Source organism: Lutra lutra, chromosome 14, assembly GCF_902655055.1.
Source record: "Lutra lutra chromosome 14, mLutLut1.2, whole genome shotgun sequence".
In the NCBI taxonomy this organism is placed as follows: Eukaryota; Metazoa; Chordata; class Mammalia; order Carnivora; family Mustelidae; genus Lutra; species Lutra lutra.
In genome coordinates, this window is record NC_062291.1 from 8022250 (window position 1) to 8038066 (window position 15817).

At 49.9% G+C, this 15817-nt stretch overlaps 1 long non-coding RNA gene across 1 annotated transcript in view; it reads right to left on the reverse strand.

Annotated features, from left to right (window-relative positions):
- Positions 1 to 6314, reverse strand: part of LOC125084695 (uncharacterized) — a 29397-nt gene extending 23083 nt beyond the window's left edge. The window contains exon 1 of the long non-coding RNA XR_007122672.1: positions 6303 to 6314. This is a non-coding gene — a long non-coding RNA (uncharacterized LOC125084695). The remainder of the gene's footprint in view (positions 1 to 6302) is intronic.
- Positions 6315 to 15817: the final 9503 nt, after the last annotated feature.

Sequence of the window (15817 nt, forward strand, 5' to 3'; positions counted from 1 at the left end):
ATAAAACTTTGCCCACCTACTGTGCAATGCCTACTGTGATCTTGCCAAATGCTCTTTTCTGGAGAAATCATTCTGCTTCTGAAATTTCAAAGAAAAAAATTCAGAATGAGCTCTCCCCATTTAAATATTTGTGTTTCATATGCATGGACAGTGAGCTTCTTTTAAAACAAAATGGAAAATACTCCCTTTTTTAAAACTAAGCCTTGGTTATCCATAGAGAATGTTGCTGAGGCTATGAATGCCTCAGTAATTAGTGTTTTCCAGATGTCTGCTTTTAATTATTTTTAAGAGGCCCCACAGCTCCGATGTGTGAGCTGTGTGAAGCTCACACTTTGCATAAATCTGGGAACCCACTGTTTGCCACCAACCAAGGTGCTGCATGATGGTGTCAGTGCAGAGGGTAGTGTTCCCCTGAGCACCTCACCAACAGACCTCTAAGGCACAAATAATCTCCATTGCTAAGAGTCTCTCAGGCCACAGTTGTTGTGTTTTTTTGTTTTTGTTTTTTTTTTTTTTAAATATAAAATATGTAGCAAAGGGAAGGTTTGCAGGTGGGAGCCATTTTCTCAAGCCATGAAGCCACCATCATGAAGAACTTGATCATACCATCATTACCACATCCTTCATTGATGCCAGGCTCTGCAAGTGTGAGCTGCTTTTCTTTTGAACACTTTCTCTACCAAACAACACAAGCAAAATCACCCTGCAGTAAAGCAAACTCACATTATGGTGGCTTCAAACAACGTAGCCACTATGAGTCCCTGCATTCTTCTCATTAAGGACCTGAGCCTACATTGTGGCCAGTCTTTGCAGAATTGCTGCTAACTGTGGCAGTGCGGGGAGAGTCTTCAAGTGCCCCTAGGAATGAACATGACACTGCAATTCACATTTTATTTGCCAAAGTAAAGAATAAAGGGATTGCCACTTTCACCCCTTCCTAGAAGACAAAGATTTGGGAATACTTTAATAAACAGCACTAAGGTGTGTCAAAATTACAGCTGATAAATAAAAGTTTATCTTAAAAAGACTTCATTCCGATGTAGTCTAGCTGTATTAACCGTCTCTCAAACACATTTCTAAATAATATTCTCTACAAAATACAAGGAAAAGATTTGTATTCGCATTTTGTTTCTATTACTTTTGCTTGTATTTGCCATAATTTGTCTTGTTCACTGTCTGACATTTAAACCACTTGCCATTATTGGAAGATTCACCAAAGATCCTGTTTTAGGGTCCCCTATTATGGGAGGTCGTGGTTTATCTCCCCAAGAAATGTGTAAAATTTATGATAGACACTGTGAGTTCAATAAAAATGAATAATTATTATCATAGGAAATAAGATATTTAATTTTTAAAAAAATATGTGAAATCTGGATGGATCCTAGCTGTTGGCAGAACATAAAACCTCTCAGTCATCCAAACTAGTTCTTATCCTGTACACTAGTCATAACTTCATACAGATATCCGCTCATAAAAAAATGAATTAATTAATTAAAAAAAAGAAAGCTACTCAGTCACAAGTTGCATTATAACGGTGGGCTGGAAAACCGTTTGGAGCTCTTTTGCTGATCATCCTCGTTTTAAATTAATCTCTGTTCATGCTTGCCTTGACCTTTACACAGAAAGGCTATGGCCTTGTTCTGCATAACCCAGGCTACCATAATAGATTTTCAGAGGTGAGGGTTAGCCCACCTGAGCACTGGCAGAATATGCCTAGCCTGGAGGAAGCTTCAGAATTTCTCGTTCTTACTCCTGGTTGTAGCTCTGGAGTGAGAGTAATTGCAATGTTCCTCCACACTGTAGAATTCCAAGAGGCACTGCCTCCTCTTCAGATTATCCCCTTGCTTTTTTGTCCCCATGGGATGCAGTGGCTTCCAGCAGTAGTTCATCTCTGGGTTCTCAGACCCATGCTTGCTCCCCTTCAATAAATTCTACTCATTGGAATGATTCCAGGGAATCCAGTTCTTTACTGGACCCTGAAGGATACCACTGTGCAAATCGAGGCATCATCACTTTCTCCGTGTGTGTACTCATTTACTGAAAAATGGGTCAAATCAGGAATACAGTCACCTAAAGATCAAACTGCTTCTGCTTTAAACAGAAAATATCTGAGCTCTGAAAATATAAAAGCAATTACTGAATTCAACTCTCTTTCTCAACTTCTGGAAGCCAAGTCCTCAAACTTTATATCTCACAATAATTTCCCAAGATTTCCTACTCTTGTGAAGGTCTACTGAGCTGTTGTTGTTTTTATAAATTTGGCATAGTGTGAGGAGATTTTATACCACATTTTGCTAATTGCAATTAGCTTGTTAATGGCCAAGTAACCTTGGACTTCCATCAATGATCTTCTGCTGTGGATAGACACCCATCTAGGCACTAAATGGTCTTTTGACTTTAATAAAACATGGGGGGTGCCTTTTTTTTCCCCACTGAAGTGATATATTCTCTGCCAAGTATTATGTTGTTGTCCTAAGCTTCAACCCATACTTCCCTCTTTGGGATTTGTGGGTCATCTCAGACAACTACAGCTGCCGTGTGTTCGGTCCACCCACCCGGTGGCACAGCCCGTTCCCGTGCACTCCCAGGCATCAAGCAGACGGCCCGTGAAACCCTCCACATCAACCCATGAGACCACCCCGCTATCTTCCATCGTCTCTCCTTCTCAAGACAGCTGCCTTTCGACCGCTGACCGTTCCTCTCCGATGTTGTCGTCTCCATCGGGAAGAGGTGACCGGCACTTGGTTCCCCTCAAATGTGTTGGCTGGGTCGCACCAAGATTCTCCTGATCCAGGGACAACAGTGTGGCGTGTGAGCTGTGTGTTGTCCCCGTAGGACTGTGTGCGACATGGGTATTCAGAAAGAGTACGGTTTTCTGAACGTCGAAGCGATCTAAGGAAGGCAGCTTCCCCAAGAAATGCCCATGAAATAAGCCAGACAAACCAACAAATACAGGCATCGAACCGGGAGGAGAAATCAGAGGGTGGAAAGGAAAAGCCAAAGAGAAGAAGCCTGTCTCTGTAAAAGGGAGGCAGCCAGCTTGAGAGAAGAGAATTGAGAACATCGATAGGCACATACCTGTACAACAGCAGCAGAGATTTCCCATTGTGGGGAGCTTTACTCCTGTTCACCGAACGGCCAGGGGTTCGGCTCACAGAGTGACAGTTGGAACGGAAGGTTGGATGCGTGTCATCAGGTCACCGTGGCGATGGCTCATGACAGAACTCTCAGGGTGAAGGCCTTCCTGCACCCTGTGGGGTGATGGAGGGAAGTGGGTTGGGGAGGGGTGGCAAAGGAAGGCCACGGTCGCCAAACTGCAGAAAGAGCCGGGATGCCCTTCAGCAGACAAATGGATAAGGAAGATGTGGTCCATATACGCTCTGCAGTAGGATGCCTCCATCCGAAAGGATGAATCCCCAGCTTGTGGAGCAACAGGGACGGGCCTGGAAGAGATGATGCTGAGTGAAGTCAGTCAGGCCGAGAGAGTCAATTATCATAGGGTCTCACTTCTTTGGGGAGTATAACAAATAACATGGAGGACATGGGGAGATGGAGAGGAGAAGGGAGTTGAGGGAAATTGGAAGCGGAGGTGAACCCTGAGAGACTATGGACTCTGAAAAACAACCTGAGGGTTTTGAAGGGGCGCGGGGTGGGAGGTTGGGGGAGCCAGGTGGTGGGTATTAAGGAGGGCACGGATTGCATGGAGCCCTGGGTGCGGTGCAAGAACAGTGAATCCCGTCACGCTGCAAAGATAGAAAACAGGTAAATAATGTAAAAAGAGGAAAACATGGAAAGGGCTTCCCGCGGGGCTCCCCTCCCCAGGAAGGCCCTGCGTGCCTTCCCGGAGCCCCTTGGAGCCAAGGGTGACAGTTCCTAATATTGTCTGTGGGGCGGACTGCCTGAGCCACGAGCTAAGGATACAAACCTATGTCTGTCATTTTTCCGTGAGCTGCATTCATGTGGATCGCAAGGTGCCCTTTCTGCAGGGGACAGAGAGATACCCTTTGAAAACCCTGGATTCTGCGTGCGTGTGCGATTTCCAAGGCCCTTAGTGCACTGACCTCCCTCTTGCCTGCCCCCCTATCCTCCACTTCCGGTCTGCAGGGAGAGTGGCCCTTTGTGGACAGCGGGTCATCTCCAGCACTGGATGGCACCTCCGGGGCCTGCATACATGGCATGCACATGTGGTGTCCCTGCACGGGCACAGAGGATGAGGCGGGTGACAGCTGGGTAGGACCCTCTTGGCTGCCGAGGTCAGTCTGTGCACTCTGGAGTGTTTGGACCCCAAACCTCTCTGCTGGTTTCACCCCTTGTGCGTGCACTCCCGGGAGCTTGGCATGCAGGGGCCCACATCCATTGTACGTCCCTGCGGGCCTGGCCACCGCCGTGTGGTCTCTTGGAAAGTGACCACTGAGAACTCCTTCTTGGCAACAACCCGGGGGATGTAGGCACTTACAGGCAGCAAAGACAACGTGATTTCTTTACGATAGTTTCTACCTGGGTCACCTGGGTTTCTCAGTCGCTTAAGCAGTTGCCTTCGCCTCAGGTCCAGGCCCAAGCCCTGGGATCCAGGCCCGTGTCGAGCTCCCTGCTCAGGGAAGGAGCGCCTGCTTCTCCCTCTGCCTCGGCCTGTCTGCTCTGCCTGCTTGGGAACTCTCTCTCTCTCTGCCAAAGAAGAGAGTAAAATCGTTACAACATAAACAAGTTGATAAAAATGATACGTAAATGAAGGTATTTTATGAGATCGGCAACGTAATACGGTGGGAGGGGGAACAAAACCAAACTAGTAACAGCATGTATTTACACACGACAATACAATCGTCATGCTGCTTCAGGTAACACAATTGTACCCTTTCACCCAATTGATTTCTAAAAAGATCATTTTTCTGGCACAGTTTTGGAAACCTTTCTTAATGATGTTACGAAAATATGTACTTTTAAGTCATTAAGATTTGAGTAATATCCAGTAATCTCTGTCCTTTTGGCAAATGTCGCCTAAGAATTAATTAATTAATTAATTAAGTTCACGACTTGGCGAGGGTTTCCTTGGTGGTGGTGGTTTGAAGACAAGTCTGGCTATTTAGAGTATCTTAGAGACTACGATGGAGAAAATTGGATGGATTTCTGACGTTCTCTCAAAATAGACTTTTTTTTTTTTAAAGATTTTACTTATTTATTTGACAGACAGAAATCACAAGGAAGCAGAGGCAGGCAGAGAGAGGGGAGGAAGCAGGGTGTCTGCGGAGCAGAGAGCCCAATGTGGGGCTCGATCCCAAGACCCTGGGATCATGACCTGAGCCGAAGGCAGAGGCTTTAGGCCACTGTGCCACCCAGGCACCCCCAAAACAGACATTTTATTTCCCACAGCCGGGGCTGGTTCTTTGGAAAGAAATTTTGCAAAAAGACTGAATTGGAAACTCCTCGATTTCAGGAATCTGAATTTCAGGTGAGGTGGACGTTGGCATTTGAACGTTTCCTCTGAGGTTTGCCGTCACCTGACGATGTATAAATAGCGTACCGTGGCCCTTTGCCTTGGTACTTCTTTGTGTCAGTCAAGAAGTGGGTGCTGGAAAAGAAAAGAAAAAAAATGGGACACTTCTGGGACGGTCATCTGGGAGACACAGAGTGGAGAGAAATCAGGTGTGCTCCCGATTTTGAGCAGGGAGGACAGGTTCGTGAGGGAAAAGCACAGGCACGTGTTTTGCAAGGACGGCGATGAGTGCTGGCAGCTAACAGGCGTTGCGTTGTCTCTCTTTCAGTCCAGAGTCGAGGGATGTGTCCCAGGTGGTGGTGGATCTGCCACGGAGCAGGTCCACGGGCCGGACGTCAAAAAGTTCACAGTGCTCGGACCTTTGACACAGGAGATGTGCCTAGGGTTTCCTTCCTGATTGTCCTTCACACTCTAGTTTCAGAGTGGCTCTCTTAGCAAAGCTTCCATCGTCCCGAATCTTCCTTGAGAATTCTCGTCCACCTTCTCCTGCCATCCTTCCAACGGGAAAACAGCAAGGATCCGAGTGGGATTTCCTACCATCCCTTCTCACTGTCTGGGTGGCTGGCATTGTGCTTCGGGTCCCTTCTGCCCCTGGAAGGTGGCAGTTTCCTAGTTCCTAGATCATCCAAGCTCGTTGAGGCTTCAGACTGCCTCCCCGCTAAGAAGAAGACTTGAGGGCGTCCCGTCTCGATGGGACTTAGGGTCTCATTTCTGGGTCGTCCTGATGGCTGACTTGCATTCTTGGAGGAACAGTTCTTTTGACATTTTCAGTAGTGCTGCATGGAGAAACGCAAGGTAGAAGCCGCTGGACAATGACAATTTAAAATACTCAAGAGTCCAAAGAGTGCATTTCTTGCTCCGATGCTGGGGTCTTTGCCCATCTGTTCTCACAGAGAGATGCTGGAGGAATGGCAAGACCCCTGCCGTTGTGTCCTGGCGCCTCTGTTCTTCCTCTGGACGAGAGCCTGCTGTCCCCTTGACCCTGAGCGCAGAGGGGCTGGGTGGGTCTGCTGTTGTGCTGGGTGGAGGAAAGTCCCCGGTCAGGGAAGGAGGAGGACGCCGCTCCACACAGACCCTCTGGGGATGCCCGGGGCTTTGCCCGCAGAAGCTCAGTGCGGTTCCAAGAGAGGAGGGAGGTGGTTCCCGACCCCCTGATCCCTGTGCCTTTCCACCTGCAGGTGTGAAGAAATACCGGCCCTTTGGGGTCATCCTGGCGGCCTCCAAGAGCATCGGCCTGAGCCCACCTAGCGCGCCGTGGAGGTGTTTGTGAGGGAGACCGGTATGCTCCGGGTGCCCCTGCCCTCTGGGAGTCTTGGCCTGCCTCTCTCGGGGGCCTGGCAGCGTGGCCCTGTTGAGGAGCATGGTTCCGGGGCACCGTGGGAAGGGGAGACTGTGGGTTCCAGTCCCTGCTGGGAACGAGGAGATCGGTGGAGGGCTGGGCCAAGCCAACGGACAGAGAGATGCTTCCAGTCTTGCCCTCAGAACTGAGGGATCATCTCAACCCTGGAGGCATCCTCCTGCTTCCCAGGACGTGCTGCCGGAGAGAGGCAGGGAATGCCTCCTGGGGAACCCAGGCATGTGCGGACCTTGGCCTCTGCCGAGAGGTCTGTGCTCCGTGGCCCCCGGTGCGGGGTGGGCCCGTAGCAACCCCATATCTGCGTCTGCCTGACCTGCTGGTCACAGCCCCTTCTCAGGTCTGAGAGAGCCCCGTGGCTCATCGTTTATAGCCCTTTGTGATACGATGAAGGCCCTGAGTTTGTTGTCCTTGCTGCGCCTTCTTGGGCGGCTCCCAGAGGGATGTCGAGTCTCATGGAGCGCCATGTGGGCTCGTCTCTGAGCCGAGGGCCGTGTCCCTTCTCCCCTCCTCTGCTGGGGCTCCTGCTCAGGTCAGCTGGGGCAGTTAGAGTGTCATGCCTCTGGCCAGCCATGATGGGAATTCCCTCTGCAGGCAGAGTCCCAGGCTGGCAGGAGAAGTGGGCGTGGTGGCTGGGACAGCCCTCCGGAATGGGTCAGGTGACCTTCCAAACTCTGGGGAGGTGAAGGGTTCCTCACATCACAACAGCACACGGGCCATATCGTAGGCGGGTTTCTCCGGACCCATGAGACGACCTCTGCAAGTCGTGAGGACCAGTGAAATGCGCTGCCTGGAGTGGAGGTTGTGTTGGGGTCTGGGGCTTCTGTCCCCAGGGGGATATTCAGGCCGGTGGGGTGGGGGCTAAGGGGCAGGTTATTGGGGGCCGATGTGCCTTGCTTCCGAGGCGCCCCCTGTGTTTGAGCAGGAAGGCGGGGGCTGCGGTTCGATCTGGCCCCTGGGCCCACGTTGGTCACCACGGTGGTTGGGTTGAGGGGAGCACGGGGCCGGCCGTCTGGAGTCTGCGGCCCCTCAGCTGCTTTTGAGGGCCTGCCCCCAGGGCCCAGGGCACCTGCGGCAGAGCCAGAGTCCCAGGGCCCCGGCAGATGCTCATAGGAAAGGACTGGAGCCAGGGAGGGAGGGAGGCAGGTAGGCCCAGGCAGCCACGGCAGCCGGCCAGGTCACCGGGGTGCCCAAGCCTGGCTCTGTGCTCTGTGCTTTATTGGAGGGTTGGCATTTATCGGGGCAAAAGGCGCACAGTGTGAAGTCTGCCGTAGCCACGACCCTGACGTGGAAGGGTGTTGGGGAAGGGGAAGGTAGTTGTTGTTGGTTTTTTGTTTTGTTTTGTTTTTGTCGTTGAGTTCCAGGGTCCATGAGAGGCATGTCTTAGCAAGGAAAGACCAGAGGCCCTTTTCCGCCTCGTGGAACTCCTGGCAGCCCATTCGCCAAGCATGCTTTTGGGGAAGGTCTTCCAGCAGCAATGCTAAGACTTTGACAGATGGCGGGGCCTCCCTGAGCCTGCACTCCCTGCTGGGAGGGAGGGGCCTGCTTTCCTTCATGGGTGACTCTGTGTGTCCCCACGTGAGTGTTTCTGAGGCCTCGACTGAACGCTCTCCTTGTTTCTACAGGTGGTGCTTCGAGGCTCAAGGGTCGTGGCCTGCTGGGCAGCATCCAAAGCGTCTGGCCTCTGTCTCTTCAGTGCAGAGGGAAGTGCAGCAGGTCCAGGAGTGTGACCCCTGTCATCTCCCTGGGGGACGGACGTGGGTCTCAGTCGTAAGTTGTCTTGGTTCTGAACCTCCCACCCGGGTTGAGGTTCAGGCCTTGACTTGGGTGTCTTTCTTGCCGGCTTCTGTCTTTCTTCCGGCGGGAAAGATACCCTCTTCTTGTCGATTAACGTGGAGATGTACCCTTAACCAGAAAGTCTAGAGTTTGCTGCTTGGGGAAGATGACTTAGTGGCACATATGGAGAAGGTTCTGCAAGTCCCTGCCCCACACAAAACGTCTGAACTCCAGGCTGCCCCGGTAGCAGAATCCTGAGTTATTGCAACCTGACCTGATAAATAGACATTCTCTCGACGGTCGACCTGCTGCCCACACTTGCTTTATTGGGCCATTCATCTAGAGCAAAGAATCCCGGGCATCTTTAGAAATGGATGTCTGAGTGGACTTGCGCACACGTTCTCTCTCTCTCTCCTGGTTCTTGTTGGCGGGGAGTGGGTGTGGCAGAGGATGAGAGAGACCCTGACACGGGGCTCGATCCCATAACCCTGACGTCATAACCTGAGCCAAAGCCAAAAGTTGGTCCCTCAACTGAAAGAACCTCGCGGGCACTCCTGGACAGGCTTTGTCTTTATGGAAGGGAGCGAAAGACCCCCTCCTGTTCTAAAATCTACCGAATCGGGGAGTGTTTCCACGTCTGCAGTTGGTCGGACGCCCTCTCAGGCCCAGAGGTACGTAGCTGTCCTTGGTGGTGGAGAAAAGCCCTTGGCTCCCACGTTCTCATCGACGGGGAGGAAGCCCTCACTGCCTGACGCTGAACTGTAGAGGTCTTCGTGCCCTGGTCCCAACAGGTCTTCCAGAAGAGCTCCTTTGTGAAAGATGAAGTTAATTTGCCAGCCCCCGGGTGGCGCAGTTGGTAAGCATCTGCCCTTGGCTGAGGTCAGGATCCCTGGATCCTGGGGGATCCAGCCCTGTATTGGGCGCCCTTCTCCCTCTTCCCCGCTGCCCGACCCCGACTGCTCTTGCTCCCTCTCTAGCTCTGTCGCTCTCCAGTCAGTGAAGTAAATAGAGATATTTCGAAGCGTGTAATTAATGTGTAAATCCTTGGCACTTGGTGAGGACTCTATCGGTAGAATGAAGGACCCATGAGAGGTAGATCGCAAACCATGTGTTTGTTGAGTCTCGTGGCCATTCGTCCTTGCGATCTACATACATCGATAGGTTCATGTATTTGTGAACATACTTCGATCACCTTGTGTTCTGAGATTCTGAGTTCACCCTCGACTTGGTGTTCTCCTGGACCCCAGGCAGTGTTACTTCCTGTGATCCCACTTCCTGCCCAGAGACAGTACCTGTGTCAGTTGTGAGAGGTCGTAAAGGAGAAGTCCCCCGTTCTTCCTTGGCACAGGGTGCACGGTTGTGAGACCCCACCTGTTCGGTGAGCCTGGCCTTTATGCAAGTACTGATGGAAGTGTCCCGATGTGCTTGATTTCTAGTATTAGTCTGGAATGGCGCATTGCGCGTCCTTCAGAACGGGGCCCTGTTGTATGTGTTTGCAGCGTCTGAGTTTGTATCTCAGTGTCACCGCAAAGAATTCCTTGGGAGGTATCTGGCCAGTGATTCTCTGATGGGAGTGTCCGGGGAAGAATTTCCCCCCGTTGCGTTGGGATCAGTGATTCCTCGGTGTGCGGGTGTCGTTGCTGGCTAGGGAAGAAGGGATACCTGAGCCCATTCCTTTCCTCCTCACACCGGGGGGATTTTCTTGTGTGCGAATCCTCCCAGGTCCTTCCCGTGTTGGCTCCGTGAGGAATGGGATTCCCAGATGGATTTCCTGGGCATTGAGCTGCCTCGATGATGCCGGAGGTCCCGGGAGGTACCTGCACCTTCGCTCCCGTGTGAGGGATGTCGCTCACTCTGAGATGGTAGCGGGAGGCTGAGGCCTGAGCCCCAGCTGAAGCTTCTCCCACCAGGATACAGCGCTAGTGGTTCTCCCCGTGTGCGTTCTGTGGTGTTGGGGAAGGGCCCACTTCTGGCAGAAAGCTCTGCCTCAGTGACGGGAGACACGGGGTTTGTACTGTGTGATTTCTGTGGTGGTGGGTAGGGTGGGCGCTCTGGGTACAGGCGGGACCCCAGTGATGACAGACAGAGGTTTCTCTGCTCTGAGTTGTCTGGGGTCTCCAAATGTGAGAGCTGTATCTAACGGCTCTTCCACCTTGACCGCATTTGTCGGGGTTCCCGCCGGTGTGGATCCTCGGATGCTGGCTAAGGGTGTGGCTGGCCTAAACGCTTTCCCCTGAAGATGGCATTCAGCTGGTTTCTGTCTGTGGGAACGTGCCCATGGCCTCGAAGGGATGCATGTTGCTGCGAGCTCTTGTGCAGCAATCCCAGCGCATGGCTTCTACCCCGTGTGAGGTCCTGGGCTTGAAGAAGAGCAGAGAGCTCTCTGAATGAAGGGTCTCCCACGTTCGTTCCATCCCTGAGGTGCCTCTCCGGTGGTCTTGCCGTGTACAGAGGTGAGCACTACCCTGGAGTTGTTTCCCCCATGCTTGTCATGTCTCCTTTCCTCAGAAGGGTGAGTTCTCTCGTGTCTCCCGAGGTTAGAGCCCCGCCTAAAGGCTCTCCCACACTGGGGAGATGGGTGTGCTGCGATCTAGGATGAACGAGCTCTGATGTCCCTGTCACCGGGGACACATGGCTGAAGGCTCTTCCACATTGTCAGCAAATACAAGGTTTGTCTTCCCAGGACATAGCACACATGGAGTGAGATGAGGGACCTGAGACCTCTCCGTCCTGTGCCCCAGCATTGGCCGGGTTCCTGTGCAGTGTGAACCCTCTGCTAATGGCCAGAACAGGAGGGGCTGTGGCAGGATTGCTCACTCACGTTCCTCCCTTCCTGACTCAACGTCCACGTTCCAGCCCCTTCCTTCAGGAACGGTCGCTGCGTCTACCCCTGCAAGTACTTGTAGTCAGGTGCCTTGTTCCTTTCTGGAATTCAGATAGATCTTTCTACGTGGTAGCCTCACACCCACATCACCTGCTGATGAGATTTTCGATGTTTCCATTTCAAAGACTATATACCCGTGAGTCGTGTTGAAGCCAGTGACTTTTCTAGACACTCGGGCGGCGGCTTGACTTGAGGCCCATTTCAGCCGAGAAATGAAAGTCTTCCGATTTCTGGCGGGACAGCCCGTATGCTCAGGGTCTTGGAAGACAGGAGATTGCGGGGAATGCTTAGCGTAGCCCATGTCCAGCTGCAGTGTGGAAGGCCAGGGTTCATGACCCTGAAGCTTCCCGTTGACTTGCAGAGAAGCAGACCTTTGAGATGCCCCCGTGTGGGTATCCCTTCATCCTTTATAATAGGGAACGTATTGCCGTGAGCTCCTGGGTCTTGTACACACAGAAGGAGACACGGAACACTAGGTGAGAAAGTACTGAAGTGCTGTGTGGGGACTCCCAGAACGGAACGAAAGAAGGAAAGAGGGAGGGAGGGAGGAAGGAATCCAAAGAACAAAAAGATCATGCAGGGAAGGAAGGAAGGGTGGGAGGGAGGAAGGGCTTGAAAAGGGGAGAAGAGAAACTGGTAGAGAGGCATTAGGGGAAAGAAGAATTTTGAAAGTTGTGAGACAAACGTGTGAGTGTTAAGATTTGAGCTTGATGACAAAGGAGAGGAATGGAGTCTTCTAGTCAGGAGCGGAAACCGGTTGTAGAGTGTTGGTGATGAGAACCTATGGACCAGATAAACCTGCGAGACAAAGACAGTGAGGATGGGATGCTGGGGAGTTTCAGATGGCGAAGTCACCCACGTCGAGGCCTGAAAGAGGTGCCGTGTGAGGGTGTCAGTGCAAGAATCACAGAAGTGTCCTGTCCTCGGAGGACACAGAATGTGCAGTGGGTTAGGTGGATGGAGTCGGAAGAGTTGACAGAAGTGGGCCCGAGTTGCAGGGTTGTTTCCACAGGAGCCCTACAAGAGACAGGACTGATGTAGGAGAGAGGTTAGCGTTCAAGGCCGATGGTCAAGAAAGAAGTCTGGAGACGGCTCTGCTGGCAGGAGGTGATTTTTATTAAAGCCCAGGGATACGACCCTTGGGTAGAAAGCGTCGCTTGCTGGGGTCGTGACGGGAGGCTGACTCTCTGGGATGGCATTGGGGGAGGTCAGGCAAAAGGGAGGTTTTGCAAGAACGTTGCAGGAGGACAGAGGACCCCCAGGATACGGGAGGCTTTGCTCTTGTGAAGGGAAGGTGGTTTTTCCTTCTAGGAAGGCATTAAGTGAAAGATGGTGGGGAGCTTCCTGGAGGAATGTTACCTTCCTCCTCTCACAGGTCCTTCCGAAGGGACTGCGGGTTTGAAAAGAAACTCTGTGTTACGGACATTTCCTTCGGCCTCCGCCTCCCTCAGTATCGTGGAGGGGAGGGAGATGTCAGGGCTTCAGGAAACGGAGATCTGGGCCTCTGGCAGGTCGCTAGCCTATTGACAAGCAAGGCTCTTCCTGGCAATCACTAGGACATTTGTAAACTGAGGCAGACTCAGGCTGCAAGCAGTGTGCTGATCTCTATTTGTGAAGAATCTGTTTTTTTTTTTTTTCCTTCCCTCGGCTCTAGGGCAGCCAGAGTGCATGAGGAATGTCACCCATAACACATGTTGTGGAGGGGAGGTGTGGCATGCCAGTTCCTGCTTTGTCCTCAGCTAGCCTTTTCCTCCCTCCTCATGTCCTCCTGAACAGTTTAGACCCTTCAGTCATTAAAGTTGTTGAAGGAGGACCGTCTCATCTTCTGTGTCTTCTTCCTGCTGAATAGGGGCATAGAGCTGTCCCTTCCTATGGGTCAGTACTCGTTATTTGGGGTCTCTATGTGTAAGAGTTGTGAATTGTAGAGACTGCTGAGTGCAGAGGAGAACTTCTGTTTGGATTTTCCTGAGTAGACAGGACCATCTGTCCTCTGGAAGTTACTGCAGTGAAGGATTTCTGGTGCCACCCATGGAATTTGTCAAGTCCTGGGCTCTTGTTTTTTGGGACGTTTTTGATCACTGCTTCAATCTTATTACTAGTTATCAGTCTATTCAAGTTGTCAGTTTCTTTTCAATTTTGGAAGTTTATAGTTTTCCGTGAATGCATCCATTTCATCTAGGTTGCTTAACTTATTGGCATATAACTGTTGATAATAATTTCTGATGATTGTTTCTATTTTCTTGGTGTTAGTTGTGATCTCTCCCTTTTCATTCATAATTTTATTAATTTGTGCCTTCTCTTTTTTCTTTTGGATTAATTTAGCTGATGGTTTATCGATCTTATTGATTCTTTAAAAAAAACAGCTTCTAGTTTCATTGATGAATTCTACTGTATCTCTAGTTTCTATCTCATTGATCTCTGCTCTGACCTTGATTATTTCCCTTCCTTTGTGTGGAGTTGGATTAATTTGTTGTTGATTCTCCAGTTCTTTAAGATGTAGAGACAGCTGGTGTATTCTGGATTTTTCCATTTTTTTGAGGGAGGCTTGGATGGCTATGTACTTCCCCTTTAGGACCGCCTTTGCTGTATCCCATAGGTTTTGGACCAAAGTGTCTTCATTCTCATTGGCTTCCATGAATTGTTTAAGTTCTTTGATTTCCTGGTTGATCCAAACATTCTTTTTTTTTTTTTTAAAGATTTTATTTATTTATTTGACAGAGAGAAATCACAAGTAAGCAGAGAGGCAGGCAGAGAGAGAGGAGGAAGCAGGCTCCCTGCTGAGCAGAAAGCCCGATGTGGGGCTCGAACCCAGGACCTGGGATCATGACCTGAGCCGAAGGCAGTGGCTTAACCCACTGAGCCACCCAGGCGCCCCTGATCCAAACATTCTTAAGTGAGGTGGTCTTCAGCTTCCAGGTGTTTTAATTCCTTCCAAACTTTTCCTTGTGGTTGAGCTCCAGTTTCAAAGCAATGTGATCTGAGAATATGCAAGGAATAATCTCAATCTTTTGGTATCAGTTGAGACCTGATTTGTGACCCAGTGTGTGGTCTATTCTGGAGAAGGTTCCATGTGCACTTGAGAAGAATGAATATTCTGTTGTTTTAGGGTGGAATGTTCTGTATATATCTATGAGGTCCATCTGGTCCAATGTGTCATTCAATGCTCTTGTTTCTTTATTGATTTTCTGCTTGGATGATCTATTACTGAGAGTGGCATGTTAAGATCTGCTACTGTTAATGTATTCATATCAATATGGGTCATTATCTTGATTAACAGTTTTCTTATATAATTGACTGCTCCAATATTGGGGGCATAACTATTTACAATTGTTAGATTATCTTGGTGTATAGTCCTTTTAAGAATGATGTAGTGTCCTTCTGTATCTCTGACTACAGTCTTTGGTTTAAAATCTAACTTATTTGATATGAGAATCACTACCCCAGCCTTCTTTTGAGGCCCATTGCCATGAAAGATGCTTCTCCATCCCTTTACTTTCTGTCTGGGTGTATCCTTAGGTACAAAATGGGTCTCTTGTAGACAACATATGGATGGGTCCTGTCATTTTATCCAATCTGCAACCCTGTATCATTTTATGGGCACATTTAGGCCATTCACGTTAAGAGTGATTACTGAGAGATATGTTTTTATTGACATCATGTTACCTGTGAAGATGTTGTTTCTATAGATTGTCTCCATATATTTCTGTTTAATGATATTCTTAGGTTTTTTTCCTCTTTTATAGGACCCCCCCTTAATATTTCCTGCAGTGTTGGCTTGCTGGTTGCATACTCTTTTAAACCTTCCTGGTCTTGGAAGCTCTTTATTTCTCCATCCATTTTGGATGTCGGTCTTGCTGGATAAAGTATTCTTGCTTGCGTGTTCTTCTCATGTAGTGCCCTGAATACATCTTGCCAGCCTTTTCTGGCTTGCCAGGTTTCTGTGGACAGGTCTGACGTTATTCTGATGGGCCTTCCTCTGTACATAAGGAATTTCTTTGCCCCAGCTGCTTTCAAGAGCTCCTGTCTACAATTATGATTAATCATTTTCACTATCAGGTGCCTAGAGATCTTTCTGGATTCTATGATCTTGGGGTTAAACCTTTCTGCCTCTAGTACATGAATGTTGGTTCCATTCACGAGATTGGGAAATTTTTCATTGAGAATCTGTTCAACGATATCTTCTAGTCTTCTTTCTTTCTCCTCCCCCTCAGGTATTCCATTAATTCTGAGGTTGGAACTTTTCATGGCATCATTTATTTCCCTAATTCTGTTTTTGTGGCTTCTAAGCTGTTTGTTCCAGGCTTCCTCCTGA